The 13,909-nt window shown below is 50.4% G+C and overlaps 1 pseudogene across 1 annotated transcript; it reads right to left on the reverse strand.

Annotated features, from left to right (window-relative positions):
• Window positions 1-1,160: 1,160 nt before the first annotated feature.
• On the reverse strand, window positions 1,161-9,612 carry LOC308567306 (large ribosomal subunit protein uL22 pseudogene; annotated as a pseudogene). Its single transcript has 2 exons — window positions 9,578-9,612; window positions 1,161-1,645 (listed from the first exon to the last, which is right to left on the reverse strand). The product of its transcript is annotated as a large ribosomal subunit protein uL22 pseudogene (transcript).
• Window positions 9,613-13,909: the final 4,297 nt, after the last annotated feature.

Raw genomic sequence — 13,909 nt, forward strand, 5'->3', positions numbered from 1 at the left:
GAGCAAAATAGGTGAGGGAGAGAGGAAAACAACCGATCGTGCGTTCCCACCAGCGCCCTGCGTGCTTTTTGCATTACGCAGTTTAATCCCCCACGAGGCACCTGTTACCCACCCACCTGTTTTACAGGAGACAGCTGTGCCTCTGAGGGTGGCCTCGGCTCATGCGGTCGCACACGGTGAGCCACGGTGTCACCAGGCCTGGCCGAGCCCAATGTCAGCCCCCGCATCCCGCTGCCACCCCGGGTGCTGTGCCCACAGTGAGATGGTAGGTTCCGCAGGGCCCCCGCGCCTTCATAAACAAGTCACACGCGAGCACGGGTGGGGGCCCGAGGGCGGGGAGAGCACAGAGGAAGGAAGCACATTTGGATTGGCCGGCTCTGCCTCCGAATCCGGGTCAGCACCGCTCCACGGGCCTCAGTCTCTCCATCTGTAGGAGGAGCGGGTTGGACTAGGCTGCCCAGTTTTGTGATTCTGCGCGAGAGCGCAAAGGTATGCATCCAGAAGTCGGTCGCAGGATTGTCTCTCTCCTTGACATTCACATCTACTCTAATTAGTCCCCCAGGGCTCACACATTTGTAAAGAAAATGAACTGTGCTGCAAGGAGAACACTGGGGAAGGAATGTGGGCCACAGCAGCCGTCTTTCTGAAGGCTCGGGGGCAGGGCTTCTGCTTGGGACATTTGGAGGCGCAGGATGTCCAGGCAGGGGGATGCTTGGAATTTTTGGAGGCTGTGGCCAGACTGTGGGGCATGGTGCTTCCAAAAGGGGGGGGCGGGAGAGGCAAGTACCATCGCCATGTGCTGGCCAAGGAGGCCATGCCAGGGGGTGGGGTCCCTGATACTGGAGGCTGGGCCAGGCGCTGACCTCAGGCTCAGCCCGCCCTGCCAGAGCCTTCCCTCACGATTTCATCTGAGCCTTACAACAGCCCTCATCATCTCACAAATGAGAAAAGCAGTCACACAACTGTCTGTGACAAGTCCTCTCACTGTTTCCCCTTTACAGATGGTGAGGCTGGGGCATGGGTGGCAAAGAGCACGTGACTGGGTAAGTGACCGAGCTGGGACTCGGACCCAGGCTGCCTGGCACCAGGGCCACGCTCTCAGCTGCCACCTGATATAACTTTTTAAAAAAACTTTTATTAGCATTTATTTTATGCTAAATTTACTCCTGGGCCATAAGTTTTGTTACTTCAGTTTCTTCTGGGGTGCCTTTTTCTTCTGTGCAGCGTGCTCTTCTGGTTTAGGGACCATCTGCTCTTTTGCAGTGGGGTCATCTCCATGTGGCAGGGAGAGCCCATGTAGGGGTAATCCTCCTACGAGCCTGTACGTTCTGCACGGTATCTTGGGAGCTTTGTTTACCTGGATGTGCTCAATGACCAGAGAGTCGACATCCAAACCCTTAAGTTCAGCATCGCTGTCTGCATTTTTAAGCACGTGCAGCAAAAATTCAGCACTCTTTTGGGGCCACCGACCCTGTGTCCGGCCCCCACTGTTTGGCCTGGGCACACCTACCAACTCCACCATTGTAAAGATGCAATGGCACTTATTGAAAGTGACATCCTTCAGATACTCGGTGGCCTTTCGGCTATGCATACCCTTGATGGCCTGGGCATTTCACGAGTGTTCTTAAAGTGAACACGAAGAGCCCTGGTTGGTGTGGCTCAGTTGATTGGAGCATCGCCCCGTACACCAAAAGGTCGTGGGTTCGATTCCCGTCCGGCACCTGATCGATGCTTCTCTCTCTGTCTCTCCCTCTCCCTTCCTCTCTCTCTAAAAGTCAATGAAAACATATCCTCGGGTGAGGGTTAAAAAAAGAAAAAAGACACGAAGATGTGAACCTCTTGATTTGCATGATTTTGCGGGGTTTTCTGGGTCAAGTGAATAGCGAACGGTTTTTAGAAATTACCTCAGGCTGCTTATGGGAAGAGCTGATCTGACTGCTTGCGCTGCTTCTCTAGAAGCCGGGAGACGCAATGCCTCACCCTCCGGGCTGGGCTGGGCTGGCCCTCGGGTCGGGCTCCTGCTCCCCCTCCCACCCCTCCCTGATTCCCACCGCGCAGCGAGGGGATGGGTGGTTTCTCTTGAACATTTGCTTCCCAGGCCCTAGTGCGGGAGGAGACCCCTCCCTGCACCGTGTCCTCTCAATCACATTTATGGTCAGTGACAGACACGACTACATGCCAAGCAGGGCAGCTTCCCTCCACCCCAAACCCATGCCAGGCATCTGGCCCCAGCTGACTCCTCCAACACTTGCCTTGCCTGGGGGCCCAGCCCAGGACCTGGCAGCTGCTAGCTGGCCAGCTGCTCAGCGTGCACTGTATCTGCCCAGGGACACCCAGAGCTGGCCAGGAGGCACCCACATCGCTGGGCCAGGGCCCCTGGGCCAGGGCTGAGGGCTCCTGTGCACTTGCAGCCCAGCTGAGGGCCTGCCCCACAGGAGCGAGCAGGTGCCCAGAGCGATGCTGGGCTCCTTGCTTTGTCCCCCTGCAACCTGTCGCCCTGCAGGCTCCAGACTCCACCTAACTGGGTCTCTTTGGTTTTGCTCCTGCTCCCTTCCTTCTGCCCACACGCCGGGCTCCAGGGCCTGCCTTGCTCAGGACTCAGGTGGCTGCATTGAATCTGATATCCTCAGGCTCAGAATCCTGGAATCATCAAATCCCAGAGAGGTCAGAGCTCCTCCGGTCTGCTCCCCGCCTGGAGCTAGACCATCCTTGGCCTGTGGAGATAGGACATTCCACACAGCTGAGTTTATTGAGCCCCCGTTGGATGCAAGTCTCTCTGCTTATCAGGGCGTGGAGAGGGTGAACAGAGAGAGAAATGAGGTCCGGCAGCCTGCCTCAGGAGCCGCACAGGCCAGTTGGGAAGACAGTCTCACACATAACAACACACATCTGAATGTGACTCTGGCTGGTGCAGGAAGGGGCCCTCCCAGGGTTGTAAGTGCATTATGAAAGGTGACAGGGCCTGTGTGGCAATCAGGAGGGCTGGGAACTGTGATGCTCGGGCAGGGGCATGCCTTGTGCAAAGGGTGCGCTTTATGACTGGGAGTCGGGGAGACGTTCAGATGAAGGCTGGAGAAGTTGTTGGATCCAACCCAGCAGGGTTTTGTCCTTTCAGTATTGTTCCTGACTTTTAAAGCCTAGGTCAAGTGCGCCTTCTTCGGGAACGGGGGGAACAGAGCTAGCACAGTGGGCCTGAGACAGCCATCCCCTGAAAGGCCCGCTCGCCAGCCTGGCCCTTGGCTGGACTCTGGGAACTTGGACTTCAGGAGGGTTGCCATGATGCTCTGAGAAGAGGGGCTCGCTGTGCCTAAATCATTTGAGCAAACACTATGGTTACGCGGAACACCTGCTGTCCTTCGGGGAGCCTGCAATTTTGGTGTGTGAGGCAGGGGCTGCCTATTGACCGGCCCCCATAAACCCCCTGGCGCTGGGCCTCTAATGAGCTTCCCTAGCAGGAAACGTTCCACGAGTGTCACGATGGGGAGGAAGGAAGGGTGCCCTGTGTGACTCCACTGGGAGGGGTTCTCTCTCAAGCCTGGGCCCGGTGTCCTCCAGCCCTTCCCTGTGCCGGTTTTGCTCAATATTGTTTTACTATAATAGATATCAGCTGTGAGTGCGACTCTGCGTGGGTTCCTGCAAGTTCTAGCAAATTGCTGAACCTGGGGGTCTTAGGGACCCCCCAACACAGGAACCTCCTAGTCAGTAAAGGGCATGTTGAATCTTTTTTAGGATCCTTCAGAAGAGAGGGGTCCCTTGAGGTGGGATGAAGAGTATTTGTAACTTGCTGGGTGTTGGGAGCTCCTAGCCTGGGTCCTGGGGAATGTGACACTTGACTGAGCGAGGAGCAGCATTGGGGGGAACCAGGGTGCACGTGGCCTCATTCGCCGAGGGCTTGCTCCGTGCCAGGCCCCGGGCTGTAGGCTGCACCCCCCTGGGTCACCTCTTCGCTCCTCACAGAGCATGAAGAGCAGGGGAGTTATGAGAGCCCAGGTGCCCAGAGAGAAGACACACAATGTGGAGGGCCGCCCTGCCCTGGGGAGGGAGGCCTGGCACGTGGGTTCCAGGGCCTGTGTACCAGGCAACTGGTCCCAAGCTGTGCCTCAAGCACAGGCTGGAGCAGTGGCCACTGGAGGACCCCATGTCCACTGTCCCCTGCTCTAGTAACAGAATGCCCTTTTCTAGCTGGGCACCTGGCTAGACAAAGGCCACACTTCCCAGCTCCCTTGCAGCTCCACGTGGCCAGGTGACTCCCTGGTGAGCAGTGGGGTGGGAGCAGAAGTGATTGACACCACTCCCTGGTTGTGGCCCTCAGGAGAAGAGGCTGTGTGGTCCCCTCTCCTCTGCCTCTTCCCACTGGTGGCACACGAACACGCGGCTCAGTCCCGTCTGTGCAGCAACCTGGAAGGAGAAGCCTGGGCCTCACATGCCCTGGGGTCACGGTCCAGCCCGGGACTGGCCAGGTCTGAGACTGTTTTGGAGAGAGACAGAGATGTTTATTTTGTTTAAGCCATCGTTATTTTTGGTCTCTGATACAAGAGCCAAATCTATATCCTAATTCTGAGGGTCCTGAACTTTTTTGCCATGACCACAGAAAGAAGATTTGATCTTATGATGTGTGTAACTAGGACAAAGCATTGTGAAAGCTGTGTTAACCCTTACTATGCAGTCTGAGTCTAATATTATAATTTTATTTATTAAGAAATGCTGGTTCTGTGCTCACTAAATTGTTGTCACCTGAAGTCAGAAAAACACCATCTTGACTATTGCCCAGGCTGACCCTGCTGCAGGACAGAGACCGGCCCGGAGAGGGTCTGCCTGAGGCTGGCCTGTAGCGTGTGGGCTCTTGACTTCGTGCAGGAAAGATTTCACACCCAAATCCAGGAGGGCTTGAGAGCATGTTTCTTAAAGCTGGGGACAGTGAAACAAGGAAGGGCTTAGGGTAGAAGAAACAGTCAGGAGAGCCTAGGCGGTGCTCTGCTTTGGCTCTCTAGAAACATTATAGGAAAGAAGTGAGCCAAGGGGGGCTGCTTTAGCTCACTGTGAAGTCAGAGAAAAAGGAGGCCTTGGAGACAGGATTAGGAGGTGAGCACCGGTCGAGCTGCCACTGCCCACTGCTCCCCTGGTTGCAAGTCTTGTGGGGACTCTTAGAAATAAAAAGTTCATGCCTGGGAAGGGCCATGAGTGTGCTCTAGAGTGAGCCCACCCTGAGTTTTTGTCCTGAGGGCATTTTACCTTTTTTTTTTTTCCTGCAGGTGAGAATTTTAGGTGAGAGTTTCAGTAGAATATTCATCAGCTTTCCAGGTGCCTTTTAAATATGCTGATGCATCAAAATGAATGTATAGGGGATTTTTGGATTATTTTTTGGTCTGTTTTATTGTTTTACTTTTATCTTAGGTCTGTCTGGCTTTAATGGGGTTTTTGTTATTTGTTCCCAGCTTTATCTGTTTTTGGGTTTAGCTGACACAAATGGCATTAATTGGGTCTTTGTTCTCTCTTTTCCCAGGCAGGGTGATTTAAGCTATGTATTCTCTGGTCAGGAAGGAGAGTATAAACCATTTGCTCTCAAGTGTCCTTGGTCGGGGAAGATAAAGTCTTGGCTGTAAGCTGCCCAAATTGTTTGGACTTGTTTAATTTTCTTGTGTCAGTTTCCCCATTCCACTTGCCCAGGGATTCTCCTAGCTTCTTACTATCCTGCCCCAACCCTGCTCCCCTCAGGCCACCAGCTTTCCCACTTCTCTGCTATGCCTTCTCCCCTCTCTCTGCACTGCCTCCCTCACACCACTCTTTTTCCCCCCCTCTTTTAAACATTCACTCAACAACCATTACAGAGTGTCCACTCTGGGTGAGAAACCACTCCAACAGTTGTCCTAGTAACAGTGGCAAGGAGCTGAGAGGAAGACAAATCTGACTGCCAGTGATCAGGGGAGGCTTCCTGGTAGAGGTGGCATTTGCACTGGGCCTTGAAGGACAGAGGTAAATGTGGTAGGGCAACGTCCTGCAGGACTGGCCCCAGCTCCACTGCAACCTCGGCTTCAGCCTCTCCCAAATTCACAGTTATGAGGGGCTAGCCACACTGATCTTCCTTCTGTGCCTGAAAAGAGCCTAAATCTTTCCCACTGTAGGACCCCCACATTCTGTTCCTTCTGTCTGGAATGCTCTCCTTCCTGGTCACCCAACTTCTCTACCCACTGCTGAATTGCCTGGGCTAGTGCCTGCCCCTAGTCAGGTGATGACCAATAACTATCTGTTGAATGAATGAATTCCAAATTCCAACTCAGCCCTGTTCATCGATCACTTGGGCAACTGCAGCAGCCTCTGGCCTGGTCTTCTAGCCCCCTCCTTTCTAGCATTCCTGGACCATCTTTGTCACAACTGCCATGAAGACAGGGCAATTTCCTTCCTCTACATAAAACCCTCAGTGGCTCCCTATTTCCTCCAGGGTAAACCTTAAGTTTCTTTTGACTGGCTTTTTGGAAGACTGGAGATTTGGCCCCACACTCCTCACTGGCATTTTCTCTTTCCTTCCCACCTCCTGTGTCGCAGAGCCTTAACTTGGGCTGTGTCCCCACCTAAAAAAGTTCTTCATTTTCCTTCTTTACCTGGTGAACTCCTACACATCCTTAGGAATCCAGCTCAAACATTAAGTCTCCCTCCGACCTCAGGCAGAGAGGACCAAGCTACCTCTGTTCTCACTGGCCTATGTAGACCTGTGTTCTCGGACAGGGTTCTTCCCTGCTCAATTTCCTTGGGGGCACAGATATGTTTTTTCACATCTGTAACCCTGAATCCTGGTATCTTTTCCCAATTAAGCCCTGACATCACTCTTGTCTGAAATGTTTATCATCACTCCTGGTGCTGTTTATTGCCATTAGAGATTTACCTCTCTTGAGTTACTTGAACAGTTTTACCTTTTCCTGTAGAACCTTTCTGCAAATAGCTTCCAAGCCAACATATCTCAACTGTTTCTTGTTGGAAACCAGAATGTCAACATTTTATATGAATTGCTGAAAACTTTATATTTAGTTAAAAGAAACAAGTTTTTGGTAATTTTGTTAATTTCATAAATTGGCTCATCGTTTAAAGTATATTGATTTTTGGGCAACTTGGCCTACTTTCTGCCTCCTGAACTGCTCTCCCGGCTAATATTTACATTTCAAAAGGAACCTAACCCAAAGGAATGACCCTGTAAGGGTGGAAGTGTGCATTTTGGGGGCAGAAATATCACAGAGAGGCTCCCATTTGTCTTCTCTGCCCTTCTCTGAATTTCACTTGGATTCACACCCCTGTGCTTTCTGAATTTCACCCTAACAGCCCCAGGTGCTCACAGGCTCACCAGGAAGTGCACAGGGGTAACCTTTCTGAAAGGGGGGGGCTGCTCGCCTAGATGGGCATCCTCTGCCTCTGCTCTCACTGGCTGCTTCGTCAACAGAGGCGGGTTTGGGAAACAGAACCATGTCATCCAGGACCCTTTGGTTGTGAGTGACAGAAGCCCAACTCCGCCTGACCTAGACAGAGAAGGAATTTATTGGCTCTTATAAAGGGAGAAGATATTATTGGGACAGCTCTTGGAAGTGAAGGAAGAAGTCCAGGAACCAGGGCCTCAGGGACGGCAACTGTGAGGTTAATGCCCCAGGATTCTGCCCCTGCTGGCCATCTCTCATCTCCACTTTACTCTGTTTCTTTTTACCCATTGGCCTCATTCTTTTCAACTCCTGATGGGCCTTCTCCATGTGACATGGAACAGCTGCTCCAGCAGAGAGAGAGCACTGCTTGCTCCAGAGTCTATATATCAGCCTCAGGGAAGGGCTGAGACTGGACCCATTACCGCTGCCAGGTGGATGGGGTGCTGGGAGCGGCCAGCTGGGATCACATAGCCACCCTTGCCGCCAGCGCAGGGGCCTGTTACCACAGGAAGGGACACAGGGAAGCTTCCTGGAAAGATGCAAAACCAACAGTCCTCTATACAAGACGAGAGTGGAGTAGTTTAGCTTGAAGAAAAAAACATGGGGATGTGAATAAATGTCACATACTCTACGTAGCATGCTTGAGGGCCCAGGATTTTAATTTTCTTTATTTTTGTTGCTCACACTATTACAGATGTCCCCATTCTGCCCCCCTCCCCCAAGAGCCCAGGATTTTTTAAGATTTAGATTCTTCACTCTTAATTCCAACCTACTGATCCCACCCAGCCATACACCTCCATTTCAGCTAAGCTCACAACTTTCACTGCTCAGCGGATACATATTCATAGAGGGAATGAACAAGTGTTTCTATATATGGCCCACGCTTTACTACTTCTGGGCCTTTCCTTGCTCTGTCACCTGAAACATGCCTACTACCACACCTGTCTCTTCTTGTTTTGATCAGATACATCCTTTAAGGACTGAGAACCCTTCCCTGACCCCACAACCAGCAGGGCTTCTCCTGCTCTTTATAGACTCTAACCTGATTTTATGTTGTTTGTATTATGTATTGGTTTAGCAGAAAGAGCTTTCAATAGTCCGTTACACAGATGACAGGTAGTGAGCTCTCCATCCCTGGAGCTTTAGAGCAGAGTCCTATTTGCGGGATGTTGTAAAAATGTGAGGATCCTTGAGGATTGTATATTAATCTCTGAGGGCTGCTGTAAAAAATTACCACCAATTGAGTAGCTTAACACAACAGAAATTAATTTTCTCACAGTTCTGGAGACCAAAAATCCAAAATTAAAATGTCAGCAGGGCCCTGCCGGGCGTGGCTCAGCGGATGAACATTGACCTAGGATCCAGGAGATCGCAGTTCAGTTCCTCGTCAGGGCACATGCCTGGGTTGTGGGCTCGATCCCGGGTCAGGGGCTTGCAGGAGGCATCTGATCAATGACAACTCTCTCATCATTGATATTTCTGTCCCTCTCCCTCTCCCTCTCCATTCCTCTCTCTGAAATCGATAAAAAAATATTTTTAAAAAAATGTCAGTGGGGTTAGTTACTTCTGGCAGCTCCGAGGTGGTTGCCAGCAACCCTTGGCATTCCTTGGCTTGTAGACACATCACTCCAATCTGTTTCCGTTTACACATGGCATTCTCCTCTATGTCTCTCTGTGTCTTCTCCTCTTCTTATAAGGACACCAGTCATTGGATTTAGAGCCCACCCTAAATCCAAGATGAATTTATCTCAAGACCCTTAACTTATTACATCTGCCAAGACCCTATTTCCAAGTAAGGCCACATTCTGAGTTTCAGGGAGGACATGAATATTTGGGAGACACCATTCAACACGCTACAGGGATCTTGTGTAGGGCAAACTGAACATAAACAAAAGTGGCCACAGTAGAGGCCAGACAGACCTCAGCCTCCGTCATCATCAGATCTGGTTTTCAAAAGAACCAGAGATCTGAATTTTTATGTAAAAAATCCATATTTTTAAATGTTGGCAACATATTCAAAACATTTTTAAACATTGTGATCCATACTTCTGTACATTTGTAGGCAGGACATCTATAAGCCAGGCTCGGCCTGTGGGGTACCCGTTTGTGACCTCTAGTGGAAGCTCGAACTTGGCTTCTGTGAGCTCAGAAAAGAACAAGGCCTGTGCACTTACTTCCACAAACCGCCACCAGATGGCGCGCCAGCCATTGCGTTAGGCTGGCCTCTCCCATCCACACCTGGGAGACGTCCAGGGATTGAAACCCAGCAAAGGGGGTTTTTCACGTGAGAAGTGGTGCCGAGAAGCAGGGTGTGTGTGTGTGTCAGGGGTAGGGTGGTGGTGGTATTAAGCTAAAGGCCAGAGTTCATTGCATTTAAATCGACTCTTCTATTACTATCTCAATTTTTGATGCCTGCTGCTTGTTTGCTAGTGATACCTGCTCCCTTGGCAGACAAAACTAGTTCGAAGGTAGGAAAGACATATTACAGGAAAAAGAGAGGAACAGCCAATAGTGCTTGCTTAACAGCTTTTCTTTACTCTAAATAAATAAATTAACTTAAAAAATGGACACATTTAATGGTAAAAAAATTTCAATCATACACAACATTCCTGCTCCTACTGCTAACCCCCGCTATTTCTGTGAACAATTCCTCATTGCTTCAAGAGCTCTGAATTCAGGGACTGGGATTATTATTTTTTGTTGTTGCACATATATGATACACTCTTCTTGCAAGGAAAATTCTGCATTGTTTGCACAATGGAATTAAGCATGTCAATACAGATGGTTACTGAGCTCTGTATAAATACGGCCCTGATAGTCCTTATAAAAATCACAGGATCAGTTATGGAGAGGGGCATTTCCAGGAATTTAATTACACCTAATCACAGTTCGACTTTTAGATACAAAGCTCAACAGTGTACAGTATTTTCAACATTTAATATATGTTTTTACTTTTTATTATGAAAATGTTCAAACCTGGTATGATGAACCTCCCTGCCTCATGGCCAGTCTGGCCCCTCCCCACAATATGTACTTTTGCTTGGTCGCTGGAATCCTGCAAAGCATCTCTCAGACGTGGCATCGTTCAGCCAGAAATGCTTTAGTCGCACACGTTCTCTCATTTCGTTCTTTCGTTGCTGTTCTTTTACTTCACAAGAGAACAAACGGCCAACTGGCTCAAGACCCATCACCATCCAGCTCAGGCCAATGAGAGCCCCTCTGGATCCCGTTGCTGCCACTGTCTCGGGTGCGAGCCCACATCATTCTCACTATTCCCATCAGCAGGTTCAACTTCTCTGTTTTCCACTCATTTTTAAAATTTTCATTTATTTTTATTTTTTAAAAGAATTTATTTATTTATTTATTATTTTCCTCACCCCGAGGATATTTTTTCTATTGCTTTTCAGAGAGAGTAGAAGGGAGAGAGAGAGAGAAACATCGATGTGAGAGAGACACATAGACTGGTTGCCTCCTGCATGTGCCCCCACCGGGGCTGGGATCGAGCCTGCAACCTAGGTACATGCCCTTGACTGGAATCGAACCTGGGACCCTTCAGTCCGTGGTCTGACACTCTAACCACTTAGCCAGACTGTCTAGGGCTCCCCTCATTTTTTAAAAAATCAGGTAATATGGGTAATACTCAATGATGTATTCAAAGAATTGCCCAAAACTCAGACAAAGAAGGCCACTGCCAAGTTCATCTGTTGGCTGACACTCCGAGTCCCTGTGCCATCATAGCTCAAAGTGTTTGTGGGTCAACCGAAGCATGAAATGGGTGAATTTTGTGTAGCTAAAAGTAGTCCATGGGTGTAAATGTCAAATGTACAAGGGTTGAAGGTCATAGGGCTTCCATCAGCCTCAGTTTGTCTTGCCCGCCCTGGATATTGGTGATGACTCCATGTGGAACATGATGTCTTCCAAAGACAGTGGCAACGTTTCTCAATCTGCATGCTATTGAGCTACCTTGACACTCTTCCCATTGAGAGATGAGGTCTATGTCCTCTCTCCTTGAACCTGATGGACCTGGGGCTTGCTCATGACCAATAGAATGCAACAGAAGTTACACCAGTGACTTCCAACACTGCCCCATAAAACATGATGCAGCTCCTGCCTGGTTAGCTGGAACGCTTGGGCTTAGAGCCTGAGCAGGCCGACTGTTCTGAAGCTCTCACGCTGTTAGGAAGCCCAAAATATCACACATGGAAAACACATGGCAATGCCCTAAGGAGAGAGAGCTACTCCCCTCAGCTGCCCCAGTCTCATGATGTTGTGACACCAAGCTCCGGCTGATTGCAACCTCATGAGATCCTGAGCCAGGACCGTCCGGCTGAGCCTGCCCTTGGTTTCCTGGCCCACAGAAGTCATGAGAGAGAATAAAATAATTGTTGTTGCTTTAAGCCACTAGGTTTGGGGGTGATCTGTTACTCAGCAATAGACAAGAATATTGGTGGTTTTGTGACAATTGTCACAGCATACAATTTTCGCTACTATTGTTTCGTTGTTGCTATTGTTATTACTGATTTTCCATTATTTATTACTGATTTTCCGTTTGCCCCGACTGGAGAATCTCAGCAGGAGCTGGCAGCCTGACTGTCTCCCTCTCTCCCCCGTGTGCTGGGAACCTCTTAGGGCCTGTCAGGAACTCCTCACTATTTAAATATTTATTCATAGTTGACAGCTGAAGCCTCTTGTCTGCTAGTGATACCTGCTCCCTTGGATGCCGTAAATAGCTTTCTGTGTATTCTGTGTCAGTAACCCCCAAGCACTCTGCTACTTGTGCCAGAAAGTCCACCATGAACGGCTGCTCTTTGGTAGGTGTCCCTGCCTCTCCTTGTGAGAGTTTCGGACCCCATCTCACCCCACCCTACTGGGCGGGATGGAGTTAGCTTCTTTCCTGAATGTAGCCAGCAGAGAGGGGCTGCAAGGCATCCCCTGGACAGACCGTTGACACTTGCAGAACCCTCTGCCCCACACTGAGACCGTCCTGCACCCCATCCTCAGGGAGCAAGAGGGGACCCATCGCACACTCTCTATAAAACAACTCCCTCCCCATGCCACCCGCCTCTCCAGAGAACTCTACCCTTGCTAACACCAAAAGCAGTCACTTAGTTTTCTTCTAGGGGCATTAGGGATCGATAACTGGCCACACTTCTGTCTTTCCTTTGGTTGCTAGAAAATGTACAGCCACAGCCATAGCTCACCATGATGAGGGTGTAGCTTATGTTGGTAGAAAAACACAGAAAAAATCAGTTACAATTTCATTGCTCAGAGATGAGGAGACTGGGTTTTGTGGCACAGCCTCCCAGGCTACACATAAGCATAGAAGTGGGGCTTCTAACACATACAGTTGATATACAGCATAAGCGTCCTGCTGTGCATGATATACCTTTCTATGGGGCAGTGACTCTTAATTTCTTGGGGGCCACAGTAATTTCAAGAAGCTCATTAGCTTTCTTTCTAGAAAAATACCCTTAGTCACATATATGCAAATATGGCATTAGGTTCTAGAAATAAGCTATTCGTAAATAAATTAGGTTCTGTAGTTGTAATTGCAGTTTTTATGGCTGCATAATATTCAATTGTGTGACTAGGTTGTAATTTACTTACCAGTCTCCTATTGTTGGACATTTAGGTGGCTTCTAATGTTTCAGTTTTAAACTATACTAAAAACTTCTGTAGCAAAATCATTATGAGCATCTTGTCCTTGCCTTAATTTATGCTGGTTGCATCTATGAGTCCTTGTGGCCGGAACAAGGCAGGGCCCGCTTAAATACAGGCAGTGTTTTAAAAATGAGAAATGGAACTGTCCCCACGGGGGCCTTGGGGTGCAGCCCAGGGGCTCCTGGCTCAGTCTCCCCGGAGCTCCATGTGGACCCGTGGAGGGGAGGCGCTGGGCTTGGTTTCCAGCCCGCAGGGTGTCAAGGACGCCTGTGATGCAGGCTGCAGGGCCCTGGCCGTGCTGCCCAGGCCAAGGAGCAGTGATTTATGCCAGGGGCCGCGGGAGAACAGGGGCTGTGTGTTCCCTCCTGGAGGCAGGGCTGGGGCGGGCATGTAGCAGGAGGTGGAAACAGACGCTTCCAGGGCCTGCTGGTGCACCGGCCGGCGGGTCTCTGGGTCCATAAAGCAAGGCTTCAGGAGCGGGCAGGAGCCTGCCCTGCAGCCGCCAGCGAGGCCCGAGGCTGCCCGTGGAGGGGCGCAGATACCAACACAAACAGGCGGCAGAGAAAGGGGCCTCTGTGGCGAGCAGAGGGCCGGCCGCCGGCCGGAGGGAGGGTGCCAGCTCTGTGTGGCCAGGGAGGTCCTGGCAGGTGTTGCTCCAGGTCACCCCATGTTGCTGCCCTGAGGGTGGGGGGCTGTATGTAGTGCTACGGATTGGGGACTGTGGTCTCCAGAGCAGCCCTTCCTCCCTTCCTTCCTTCCTTCCTTCCTTCCTTCCTTCCTTCCTTCCTTCCTTCCTTCCTTCCTCCCTCCCTCCCTCCCTCCCTCCCTCCCTCCCTCCCTCCCTC

Source organism: Miniopterus schreibersii, assembly GCF_964146895.1.
Source record: "Miniopterus schreibersii genome assembly, chromosome: 14".
In the NCBI taxonomy this organism is placed as follows: Eukaryota; Metazoa; Chordata; class Mammalia; order Chiroptera; family Miniopteridae; genus Miniopterus; species Miniopterus schreibersii.